Source organism: Pimephales promelas, chromosome 7 (assembly GCF_988280905.1).
Source record: "Pimephales promelas chromosome 7, fPimPro1.hap1.1, whole genome shotgun sequence".
In the NCBI taxonomy this organism is placed as follows: Eukaryota; Metazoa; Chordata; class Actinopteri; order Cypriniformes; family Leuciscidae; genus Pimephales; species Pimephales promelas.
The window spans coordinates 6,014,282-6,024,997 of NC_142775.1; the positions used below are offsets into that span (position 1 = coordinate 6,014,282).

Here is a 10,716-nt window from a genome sequence, read left to right on the forward strand (position 1 = left end):
CGCTCTTTTGTTATCAGATCAAATCTCCACGACACTCGTCCGACTGATCAAAGAAACTTTTCCAACTGAGATCAAAAGTTTTCAACTGTGATTTGCTGGCAGATCCATTGGGCTTCATTGAATCAATGCTTAATGATCTGACAGCGACTCGGAATACCTATATATTAGTCAAATAGTCGAATCTAGATTATATAATGTTCTTCAAATGATCGAGAACTAAGTTACCGCGATTAGTGTTAAACCTCACCACCAAACACCACTAACGTTAAAGCTGACTCGCCGTGGAACAATAGCTCAGCATTAGTTCCAACAAATGATCAAAATAAAGTTTCGGAAATCGAGTTTCAAACAATTACAGCTTCTGCAACACTCAAGTCATCTGCTTCACTTACCTTCACGGATATCTCACTGTCTACGGGCGCCGGTTCTTCTGCTGTGTGTAATTTAGATCCCCAGATTCCCCAACCATGTCATTTGTTTCACCGCCATGGTTCTCCAACGTAGTGCCATCCGATTCGCGAAGGAATCGTTCGATTGAATCAATTTGTTTAAGTGATTCGATCGAAACGATTCAGAAAGCGTTCGTAAATCAGTCAGTGAGGGAGACCGTTGTTGGGAGTAAAACTTCAATGACGCTAACAGTTTACACACTTTTCGAGCAAGTAGGAAAATAACTAGGCTATCTGTAAAATATAACAAACAACCAGGGTCTCAAACAGAAGGATACGAAATGATATTCAGGGCAGACATAGGCTTTTTTTTTTTTTTTGAGAAGGACGTGTAATGGGATATCGTAATGCACCTAGGTTTTTGTACGTTTAAACATTATTACATTAAACATTTGTTATTGTTAAATTGTGTACGTTTAATGTTAAAATGTAGGGGGATTTTAACTTTAACCAAATTATTGTTTAAAGAACTTCAGGGAACACTATTGAACGGAATGACTGGTAAATCGTTGGATTAGAACCGGCTCGCTGAAATGTCCAGACACAACGAATCGATTCGCCAAATGACTCGAACTCCCTAAGCGTCTCTCTTCCTATTGAACTCCACTTCACAGACCTGTCGCACCGCTGCGCGCTCCCGACGCTACACGAGCACATTCCAGGGCTGCTAATAATCCCAACCCCCTTCCCAACTGCGAGTTTGCTAATTCTACTATGGCGAAGGTATATGGGTAATAAATATTAATTAGCGCACGGTGACGAGCCTTTTAGAAACCTGCGTGGAGCGTCCAGTTTGGGCACTTGAACAAGATCATCGATTTTTTTTTATTTATTTTTTTTTACCAATTTTATCTTTCAAATTTTATGTCAACCTTATCCTTCTTCCTTCTTCGAAATATAGAAGAGTCCTCTTCGAAATATACAAGAGTGATTGTGAAAATAATGTTTAAAGTTGATGCTTTTAAAGTTCGTTAGATAAGTTTTACTTATGGTTTTCCATCTTAATCCAGTTCAAACTGAAGTAATAATGAAACTGGTTATGAGAGATAGAAAATAATCCATTCTTTACCACTGGTCCACCCTGTTGTTTTTTTCATAAAGTCAGCACTAATTGGGGTAAAAAAAACCCACTAATAATTCAGTGACAATTAAGGTGTCAATATTGTAAAATAATGCAATATAAAATATATATATATATCAATAATGTAGTATAAAAAGTAAACAAAATGCCATTCTGTCCCTAACAATGGACATTTTTGTTCTCCTATTTCATTTATTTTGTTAAATAAATGGTTAAATTTACCAGAATATTTTTCAAATTTTTTACATCACCCTATCATATAAAAATATATGTAATAAGAAAAAAAGAAAAAGACTATAGAAAAAAATATTTTAAAAACTGAGTTTGATTTCCTTCGATTTTTTAATTTAGATTATTTTAATTTTATATCCATGTAATTAATTTAGGTATATGTATTATTTTTTGTTTTGTTGAAAATATGCTACAGAGTGTTCAATATTAGAGCTGAACTGAAACCCCAAAACTGATCGATTACCACTGATCTGATTCTGAATATGTCCACCTTAATGCTTATTAGATTGATTTTAGTCTTGAATATTATATTACACAAGTTCATAGGTCGGAGCAGAGTTGAAATCACAGTGTGAATTCTTGCTGCTGTCACAATGATTCAATTATGTCAACTACATGAACATTAATCTCAATTAAAGAAACATTTGGTCAGCAGTCTCTCGATGCAGTGCATATGTGAGTGTGTCCGGGTGATGTGGCAGTCTCATGTGCTCTGTTCACAGATGTCTGAAGATATTTCCGTTTTCTGTCTGAGAGTGTGTGTGTGTGTGTGTGTGTGTGTGTGTCACTGATGCGCCTGCTTCAGTCAGAGGGCCGGGGCAATAAAAAGATTGAGATGATGTTGGAGTATGAGAAACATACAGTACATAATGGCTATGGGAACTAAAATTAGGAAAACAATTTTATGGGCAAGTCATTATTAGTGTTTTACTATGAAGCATAACAGATGCTTTTGATGTCTATAGTGTGTGTGAGTCAATTAAACATCTTAGAAAATACCAATGAAAAACTACAGGGATAATAGAAAAATGGAAAGTTAACTGAAAGCTGCATAGCATATGATGGAAAATACAATTATTATAAAATTGTTATATGCATAAACACTTAATTCAAGGTAATGATCATGAAGAATTTTCTTACACAAAACAGTTTTTTAACTATAACTCATTACATAGTAATAGTGTTTTCTTCATGTCTTTTAGCATTGACCCTATCTATTTTGACCCCCAAATTTTCACTTAAGGGGAGACCCAGTATATGTACCTGGGAAATATGTCCAATAGTTTTTATCAAAAAGAAGCTCATTTAAAGGGGACTTATTTTGTCCTTTTCAAAGTCTTGATCTGCTCTATTTAATTAAGTTTAAGTTTTTACGCATACTTGAATGTAAATAAAATACATTATTTTCCCCTCATTCTCCATTGTTGCAGCTCTTCCCAGTATATCAATAACGTTTAGTTCCTTTCTCTATGAAGGCCCTCCCAGGGTTGCCAAGTCTGTGCAACAAAAGTAGTCCAATGGCCAGTCAAAAGTATCCCAAAAAATAGACAAATGGCCAGTCAAATCCCCAAAAATAGTCAAATGGCCAGTCAAATCCCCAAAAGTATCCCAAAAAATAGTTAAATGGCCAGTCAAATCCCCCAAAATAGTCAAATGGCCAGTCAAATCCCCCAAAATAGCCAAATGGCCATTCAAATCCCCCAAAATAGTCCAATGGCCAGTCAAATCCCCCAAAATAGTCCAATGGCCAGTCAAATCCCCCAAAATAGCCAAATATGGCCATTCAAATCCCCCAAAATAGTCCAATGGCCAGTCAAATCCCCCAAAATAGCCAAATGGCCAGTCAAATCCCCCAAAATAGCCAAATGGCCATTCAAATCCCCCAAAATAGTCCAATGGCCAGTCAAATCCCCCAAAATAGCCAAATGGCCATTCAAATCCCCCAAAATAGTCCAATGGCCAGTCAAATCCCAAAAATAGTCAAATGGTCAAATCCCCAAAAATAGTCAAATGGCCAGTCAAATCCCCCAAAATAGTCAAATGGCCAGTCAAATCCCACAAAATAGTCAAATGGCCAGTCAAATCCCCCAAAATAGTCAAATGGCCAGTCAAATCCCCCAAAATAGCCAAATGGCCATTCAAATCCCCCAAAATAGTCCAATGGCCAGTCAAATCCCAAAAATAGTCAAATGGCCAGTCAAATCCCCAAAAATAGTCAAATGGCCAGTCAAATCCCCCAAAATAGTCAAATGGCCAGTCAAATCTCCAAAAATAGTCAAATGGCCAGTCAAATCCCCAAAAGTATCCCAAAAAATAGTTAAATGGCCAGTCAAATCCCCCAAAATAGTCAAATGGCCAGTCAAATCCCCCAAAATAGCCAAATGGCCATTCAAATCCCCCAAAATAGTCCAATGGCCAGTCAAATCCCCCAAAATAGCCAAATGGCCATTCAAATCCCCCAAAATAGTCCAATGGCCAGTCAAATCCCAAAAATAGTCAAATGGTCAAATCCCCAAAAATAGTCAAATGGCCAGTCAAATCCCCCAAAATAGTCAAATGGCCAGTCAAATCCCACAAAATAGCCAAATGGCCATTCAAATCCCCCAAAATAGTCCAATGGCCAGTCAAATCCCAAAAATAGTCAAATGGCCAGTCAAATCCCCAAAAATAGTCAAATGGCCAGTCAAATCCCCCAAAATAGTCAAATGGCCAGTCAAATCTCCAAAAATAGTCAAATGGCCAGTCAAATGGCTGGTCAAATCCCCAAAAATAGTCCTTTGGCCAGTTAAATCCTCCAAAATAGTCCAATGGCCAGTCAAAAGTATCCCCCAAAAAAGTCAAAAGACCAGTCAAATCCCCAAAATAGTCCAATGGCCAGTCAAAAGTCTCCCAAAAAAATAGTCAAATGACTAGTCAAATCCCCAAAAATAGTCCAATGGCCAGTAAAAAGTATCCCAAAAATAGTCAAATGGCCAGTCAAATCCCTAAACTAGTCCATTGCAATTTTCTCCATCAGACGGCCAAATTTTCCACTGCATTTGTACATCTATAGTGTTTTGGGGGTGTTTAAGTTCCAAAATTGTACCTACATGGGTGAAAATAAACATGTGAAAAAAAAATTAACCCACGGCAACAACTTAAAAATAGCCCAATTCCACAGAAAAGCCATGGATTTGGCTGTGCTCTGATTGGTCAGCTGGATCAGTGCGTTGTGATTGCTCGAGCGTTTTGAGTGTGTTTGGGAAATATCCCGCCCCTTACCATCACCGGCAGTTTGGTTTCAACACACAACTAACTAACTCAACCAGGCCCCGCCCCTTTATTCTGCATATGAATTATTAAAAATGAGATGTATTGTGACGTGTTCGTTCCCCAAAACTCAAAACTATACAATGGAGGCGTTTCATACTTTTTATCGGTCATGAAGCAAGTTTAAGTATGTGTTCTATGTAGTGTGAATGTGTGAATGAAATTAAACGTACTACTACATCAGCCATGTTGTAACTGTCAGTAAAATCCAAATTAAATTAAACTGCTCATAAACTTAATCACAAGAAAAAAAGAGATAACCTGGTAGACATAAAAGTATTATGCATTAATGTAAGACATTATATAGTACTTTTTTGGCAGTTCTTTAAAATTGAGTTAAGAATCCTATGATTCTATATGGAACCACTGAACCTTTTCTCTAATGTTCTCAGCTCACATACTGTTTTTCACCTACTAGACGGTATGGAAGTAGGCATATACAGAGGTTTTTAAGAGGAGAACACTTTCTTGACCTACTGAGCGCTTGTTTTGAAAAGATCCGCTTTTTGAGTTTAAGTTTGTTGATGACGTGTGTCAAGGGCTGTCGGATTACTGGCATTTCCTGCTTCCTCATTCCAGCTCGTCCTGGGTCGAGTTATCGGATGATCACACTTTAGACAGGCCCTCCACCCTCCTCAAGATAAACACGATGACCATCCTCACACACTGGCTGCTCATTTATGAATAGATGACACGGATGACACTTTAAGATCATTTCTCACTGAATTATTAGTTCAGGTTGACAGAATCATCTACACTCTAAAATATGCTGGGTTGTTTTAACCCAATTTTGGGTCAAATATGGACAAACTCAAACAATGGGTTAAAAATGTCATTTAAAAATGTAACCAAATGGCTGGGTTTGTCCATATTTGACCCAAAAATTGGGTTAAAACAGCCCACATTTTTTTTTTTTACAGTGTATCATATCTGCCTGCCTGTTATCAAAGAAACAGAAATTGTACATAAATGAACATCAAGACAAAAATTCACATGTACCAGTCAAGGTGAAAAACCCAAGAAAAAAAAAAGGATGAATAAATTATAAATAAACATGAGTAAACATTAACAAAGGACAGAGAAAAAATGGTCGGCCACTATAGTTGTCAGGGTTATGTTTGTTTTTGATCTGTTTTGTTCATGTCTGAGTTTGGGTCACTTTATTATTATTATTGTGAAGATATATCCATAAATTCCAATCATTTTATCCCTTAAAACTCATCTTTGATCACCAAAATGACCTTTTGTCTCTGTCAGGTTCTGCTGATGTGATCAGTGCGATGAGCAGGCTTTATCTCTCGGACACATGATCAATGCAGGCTTGTGGTGTCAAAGTACAGCTTTAAAGGGTTTTTGCCTTCGAAGCGTTTTAGGGAACGAGCTCAAACTGCTCAAAATCAGTCATTTACAGCCAGTCTTGTCTTAACAGGGCAAGCAAATTCATTTTTATCAGTATGAATTTTGAGTTGAGTTGACTTGTTTCTCTGTAATGTTTACTGATGTAAAAACTAATTTTCTTAGCACAGAAATTGGTTGCATAAATGATAAACCGATTTTAAAATGGGTCCATTTGACTTTTTCTTACTATTTTTACTAAGTCTGGCTTTTTTTAAAAGTTTGAAATGGAATTTTTCATGTTTACATACTTGTAAGACTGGCTGATAAGAACAAGTCTTCACATTTTTGGGCCTTTTTTCAACAATGGGGGAGTCTGTGATCTTTAGTCCCATTAATAAATGGATATACTTCACTAAAAGTGCATGCTTTTTCAATATTTATGATGATATGGGCTTGCAGAAAACATTTATTGATGATGACATTTTCATTTACTTCTCAATGACCAATAAATGTCAAGTTCAAACTTTATGTTCGCTAGTTATCATTACCCTTCCTCGTTCACATACGTAATAATCTGAATGTAGGAGCTAAATTTAAATCAATAGGAATTCATATAACTGGCATTTTTACCCATTACTTTTCACACAGTGAGCACAACAGCAGTCTACATGTCTGATTTATTTGCCACAAAATGCATTTAATGACAACATCTGAATTGTTACGGTTGATCATGCTTTATGTCTTGTTTTGGGTAGGTTTCAGGCCAGGGTATGTTTACTTGACAACGATGTACTAAAAACGGAAACGTTTTTCCATTTGAGTTTTCGTGTGACGCCAACATTGTCAAAATGATCTCTTTCATACGGATCCGCGAAAACAACTAAAAATTCTGTATTCTTCTGCCGAGCCAGTAGGTGGCGATGGCACTTTGTAAAGAAGACTGAACACTTAATATTTAAGGGCATGACGTCAGTGTTTTCAAAAATTTGTATTTTTGTATTTTACACGGTAGTATCAGTCTTATAAACTCACACTTTGAAACTTGTTTTCAAAAGTTTGCATTTTCAGGTCCACGAAATGCCATTGTCGTGTAAATGAACTGCCAAAATGCATAAAAAGCTTTCCGTTTTTAGTTTACGCTAGCATGTAAACGGATGCTTAGTTCTGTTTTCTTGGGTTTGGGTCTGTAGTGAGTTTCCTCTGGGATTTAAGGCGAAGTCTTACTTCGGATACATTTGAAAACAGAGTTTTCGTTTCATAATCCTCTCCATCCACACCAGTGTTTTCAAGCGTGTTCAAATTTGCGTTTTCAAAAAGTTTAATTTTCATAAAAACACACTCTCAGTCTGGAAGGAAGGCTAAAACGGAGAGAGAAAAAGTGTTTTCAAACGAAAACGTATTAGTGTGGACAAGGCCTCAGTTTCAGTTCCAGTTTCGTCTTCATTGACCTTTAGTTTGTAGGTCATTGTATTCATGTGTTTCCTTCTTGTGTTCTACTCGCTAGTTTGCTGTCATAGTTACTGATTATGTTTTGCATAATATGGTCATGTGGGACGTTTCCATGGTGCTAGAAGCCCTGAAACGAGCCGTTCCAGACATCGGATATGAAACGCTTGTAAAACGCATAGGGGATCTGCAAGCGCTCTCAATAAGCGCAACGTGTCTGGAATTTGGGCCTAACGACTCAAAAGTCATACTCAAACCAAGACATACGTGCCTGAATCCCTCAACACACTTTTTAGGGCCAGGGCTATCTCCCTGTTTGCCCTACTGGTTCATAAGGAGGAGGAAAGCACAGGTCTCCTTCGCTCAGTAAGGGTGTTAAAGGCCTACGTATCTCACTCATCTGTTTTCAGACAGACTGATCAGCTTTTCGTTTCGTTCAGCGGTAGCGCTAAGGGCCTAGCCGCTTCGAAACAGACCCTATTCAGATCGATAGATCGATATCAGCCCATCGAGCTATGTTATCAGGGCTAGGCCACGCCTGCTTTGGCGGGAGCGTGACGCAATGGGCGGGAAGCGCCCCCATTGGACCGTCACCACAGGGCCGCTCTCGATAGGCTGCTGCAGTTGCCGCAGGACAGCCAATAGGCACGCTTAGCCGCTTTGCCTATGTCTGTATGCTGCCGTAACGCGTTTTGCAATAATTCAAAATTAAGGATAATTTTTTGGCTTCAATATCTCGAGGAAAAGAGGTTTTCCCCTAGCGTAAGTTATTACGCAGTACGAAAGAACCTCTTCTAGAGAGAACTGAGGTTGCGTTAGTAACCAAGTATGTTTTGCACCTGTATCTAACATTGACTACGTTTTATTACATGCAGCCAATCAGTATTGATTATAGTGTTTTATTCCATATTAAATGTAAAGTTATATTTTATATGAAATATATATGAAAGTAGGCCTATATGAATATACATTTGAAAGATATTTATATTATTAATTTAAATGTTTATACAAAATGCCTATTTAAAGTGTAAGAAATATAGTCATGAAATAAGTGGCCTTTTATTACATTAATGAATAATCTGCATATAGAATATGGGAATGTCCTTTGGCTTGGTACGCACGCGTTGTGCCTACTTATTCACGATACAGCACTTGCCACAAGTACCTTGCTTTAAAGGGTAACTAAACCCCTGGTCAGAGCCTGACTCCACCCACTAGCAATATTTGAAAAATGCTGAAAAAATGGGCAGACCCCAGCGGGGCTAGGGGGCGTGCACCTGAGACCCGCCGTGAGTGACAGCTGCTGTCAGACTCTAAAATAGAGCGAGACTGGAGTGACTCAAGTAGCTGCCTTTGCAACAGAGCGGCCATTAAGTCGAGGACTTTTCTCCCTCACCTTCACCTTCACCTGAAGTGGATGAGGGTGAATTGTATGTAGACACAGGGCCAAATCCATTCGAGCCGCTGGCTCAAACTGCGGTCTTAACTCCCGCATCGCGACCGGCATCTGATGAGTTATGTCGTCGAGTTGATCTCATAGCGCGCGCTCTGTGGGCATATATTCATATTGATATTCTGCCGCTATGTGAAAAAATCCAGCAAAATGCGCCAGCTCGTTTGTCGACCCCAGAGGATTAACTTTATCCTAACCATAAATTGTGATTAAAGTCCCCGTGAAATCAAAATTGAACCTATTTACTTTGTTAGCGCATATTACTAGTCTTGTGGTGAACAATTAATCCGTGCAAGTAAAAATATATTTAAAAAATGTTTTACCTTGGTAATCTTTAATCAAAATCTGAAAAGTTACTTCCGGTCTGGAACGGTTTCTTTTTCTGATGACGTAGGTTTCACAACTTGGGTGGGGAAACGCTTAACCACTCCCCTCAAACCGTTAGTTTGCTATGAGCGAGAGATGGAGAGGAGGAGCGCTAGAGTAAAACCCTGCCCTCTGTTCAATATTCCGTTTCACTTGGAAATACGTCACAGCACTGGAGAAAAATCGTTTGCTACTTCCGGTTCTGATCACTCACATCAAGACGCCGCTGTGGTGGAGGAGTCCATGCAGGACGAGCAGTGTTTGGCACTGCGTGTGGAGCTGTGTGGAGAAGCCCGTGTCCACCTCTATTCCGTTACTATCCTGATCACTGTACTAAACACTGATAAATCTATGCTAACTTGAAGCTATCCTAACTGTACTATGCTACTAGCTACACAAAACGGTTACCACACAATAAAAATATTGAAGTAAAAAAAAAAATGGATTCCGCTAGAAAAAAATAGTCCCTGACCATGAACAGCAACAACACTCCAGTGTGTAGTCTAATATTAAAGTCCTTTTCTGGTAATATGCATGAAAGCTCAAATAAAAGCAACATAGGAAGTGCAGTGTTGCGCAGAGATACGTAGAACCGACCAATCAAAATCAAGGATTGGAACAACTCTTTTCTGAATGTATAAGCTTAGTGTGATTTTATTGCATTGGCTTATTTACCCAACAACCATTACAATATAAATATATAAATGTGTTTATTGAATTTTATTTTTATATGGCTATTTATTTTGGACAGTTTCATTCTAAAAGCTTGTAAGTTTGTCTCTGGAAATAGCCTGCAGTAAACAAAGAAAAGAAAAATACAGTAGGCTATCTGCAAACCATGGGTTTAGTTCTCGCAGTAAACACAGACTCACAGGTGAAAACTGAAACGATCTTTTAAAGCCTATCATTGGAGATGCGTAGGCTAAACAAATGAAAACCTCTCTACAATGTAGGTCTAAAAACTTTTTTCACATTTCCGGCTCACAAAGCCAAATGGAGGTGTTGCCACCTGGTGGACTGATTTGACGTCACCTTCAGAGTTCACTGACCACGTGACACCGAGTCCTTTAAATTAAAGTTATTGCATTGCAACCTAAACATTAATGCCAGCTACATCAATATATCATAAATCAATGATAACAATCAACATTTAATTAATCTCTTTACAGAGCCTGGGGTTTTGTAGATAACTGAGAACTCACAAACCACGTTTCGCACAGTGTTTGATCTTGTAAAATAAATGTCTTCTTTTGTCCTTCTGT

At 38.1% G+C, this 10,716-nt stretch overlaps 1 protein-coding gene across 3 annotated transcripts in view; it reads right to left on the reverse strand.

Moving 5' to 3' along the window:
• The window catches only part of ppp1r9ala (protein phosphatase 1 regulatory subunit 9A-like A), an 80,855-nt gene extending 80,313 nt beyond the window's left edge, over nt 1–542 (reverse strand). For all 3 annotated transcript variants that reach the window (XM_089132990.1, XM_039647187.2, XM_039647186.2), the window contains exon 1: nt 393–542. The gene's annotated coding sequence lies outside the window, so the exon portion shown is untranslated. The remainder of the gene's footprint in view (nt 1–392) is intronic.
• Between the last annotated feature and the right edge of the window lie 10,174 nt (nt 543–10,716).